This window comes from Pseudophryne corroboree, chromosome 1 (assembly GCF_028390025.1).
Source record: "Pseudophryne corroboree isolate aPseCor3 chromosome 1, aPseCor3.hap2, whole genome shotgun sequence".
NCBI lineage: Eukaryota > Metazoa > Chordata > Amphibia > Anura > Myobatrachidae > Pseudophryne > Pseudophryne corroboree.
In genome coordinates, this window is record NC_086444.1 from 205,738,937 (window position 1) to 205,741,723 (window position 2,787).

General features: G+C 44.1%; 1 pseudogene; it reads right to left on the reverse strand.

Moving 5' to 3' along the window:
• Nucleotides 1–377: 377 nt before the first annotated feature.
• On the reverse strand, nucleotides 378–496 carry LOC134939591 (5S ribosomal RNA; annotated as a pseudogene).
• Nucleotides 497–2,787: the final 2,291 nt, after the last annotated feature.

Below are 2,787 nucleotides of genomic sequence, written 5' to 3' on the forward strand. Positions count from 1 at the left end.
CGGGAAGATCCGAGTCGCTCGGACCCGTGTAAAAAAACATGAAGTTCGGGCGGGTTCGGATTCCGAGGAACCGAACCCGCTCATCTCTAATTGGAATGGTTGTAGACATTTGATCGTCTTACCCCCATTTCCCCTGACCAGTACAGAATATCTGTATTGATGGAACCAAGGAGTGGTCATAAGAATTATTTGATAAGTACGTCCCACTAGGGCTACTTATTTCAAAGATAGGTAGTCTCCTGCATTGAACAGAACCTGACTTTCTGACGTATGCCACAAAAAGTAGGTCGTAAGCCTCAAATGAAGAAAGGGAAGTGAGAGTTAGTGGTGATACTGCTGTTGGCGTCGCAACTCACATATGGAGGGAAATGGTCCCTGCTCTACAACACCGGGTATTCGCAGGAAGTCTCCTCTCCTGGTACTAACTCGGCCCAACACTGTTTGGCTTCCAAGATCGAACGAGATCGGGCATTGGCAGCGTGGTATGATAGTAGAGAATTTATATGATAGTACACCAATGAGAGTGCACCTATGTAGGAAAATGGAAGAAAGAGGAAGAAAAGAGAAAGATAAAAGAAAAATGAAAACAGTATGCACAAGAAAAAGGATGAATAAGTATAGTACAAATAGGTGGATCTGCTTTCTGCGTTAGACACAGCTCATCAAATCCCACATCTGTGGTATTGTGCTCCGTGAATCGCAGATGAGAGTCCACGAAAAAATAATAATAATGGGTATGAGCAAGAGATATGAAAATTATGATTGGTTAAATTGTCAAAGAAAAGTTGTCACAAAAGACTAGTAGGAAATTGGGGTAAAATGAGATTACATGTGTCCTCAGAGAAATCCTCATGATATTTTAAACATTAATTTGAAAAATCACATCAGTAATCATCATACATCCTAGGCTAAATATAGCAATTCAAAAAACATGCTGAGGCTCACAATGAGTAAAATAATCTTAGGACAATATACTGGCCTCTGCTGGTAAAAACTCAGCATACCAGTATGAATTCTTTACCAGATATTGGTTTAGGAAAATCAGGGAAGAAGGAAAGAGATGAGAAGAGGATTTTGTGCTATATATGTTTTGTTTTTAGACAGTAGCACTATAGCAAAGAACTGTGGGGTAGATTTATTAAGCTCGGTGAAGTGATAAAGTGGAAGGTGATAAAGGACCAGCCAGTCAGCTCCTAACTGTCATTTTTCAAACCCAGCCTGTGACATAGCAGTAAGGATCTGATTGGCTGGTCCTTTATCACATTCCACTTTATCACTTCACCGAGCTTAATAAATCTGCCCCTGTGTGTGTGCTACACAGGTCCAATCACATATGATAGAGTAAAGCAAAATAAATGCGCATCAAAGGTTGCTGTCTGTGCAGAATATACACAGAACAGCAGAGGACTTACGGTCACCAGCACTCTGACAAAGATATGTATGTGTTCTACACAGGTCTTAACCACATACTGTATAATCAAGCATATTAATAAATGCACATAATGTGTTGCTGTCTGTGCACGCTGTACATAGAGCAGCAGTGGGTCCAATCACATATGAAAGAATAGAGTAAATTAATAAATGCGCATCAAAGGTTGCTGTCTGTGCAGAATATACACAGAACAGCAGCGGGCTTACGGTCACCAGCACTCTAACAACGATATGTATGTGTGCTACACAGAACTAATCACATATTGTCTAATAAAGCATATGTAATAAATACACATAATGTGTTGCTGTCTGTGCAGGATGTACACAGAACAGCAGTAGGCTTACGGTCACCAAAATTGGAGAGAGAAAGGCAGGTTAGGGCATGTCATATGCCCAGGCAGGAGCTGAAAATTCACTCCGTGTGTGGTCCCCCTCGTGGAAAACGCGTTTCGCCCTATGCGGGCTTGTTCACTTCCGGGTTGGAGGGGTGAGTTCCTCCTTACACAGGAAAGCCAATAGTCCTGCAGGCCATGTCACTGGCAAGTCTGACGAGTCCTCTCCTGCCTGGGATTCCTCCGATGCAGCCTACTGCTGCTGGTGCTGCTGTTGTTGCTGCTGGGAGTCGATCGTCATCCCAGAGGGGAAGTCGGAAGACCACTTGTACTACTTCCAGTAAGTAATTGACTGTCCAACAGTCCTTTGCGAGGAAGATGAAATATCACAGCAGTCATCCTGCTGCAAAGCGGATAACTCAGGCCTTGGCAGCCTGGGCGGTGAGAAACATGTTTCCGTTATCCACCGTTAATTCACAGGCAATACAGACTTGATTGAGATACTGTGTCCCCGGTACCAAATACCATCTAGGTTCCATTTCTCTAGGCAGGCGATACCGAAAATGTACACAGACCTCAGAAAAAGAGTCACCAGTGTCCTAAAAAATGCATTTGTACCCAATGTCCACTTAACCACGGACATGTGGACAAGTGGAGCAGGGCAGACTCAGGACTATATGACTGTGACAGCCCAATGGGTAGATGTATTGCCTCCCGCAGCAAGAACAGCAGCGGCGGCACCAGTAGCAGCATCTCGCAAACGCCAACTCGTTCCTAGGCAGGCTACGCTTTGTATCACCGCTTTCCAGAAGAGGCACACAGCTGACAACCTCTTACGGAAACTGAGGAACATCATCGCAGAATGGCTTACTCCAAATGGACTCTCCTGGGGATTTGTGACATCGGACAACGCCAGCAATATTGTGCGTGCATTACATCTGGGCAAATTCCAGCACATCCCATGTTTTGCACATACATTGAATTTAGTGGTGCAGAATTATTTAAAAAACGACAGGGGCGTGCA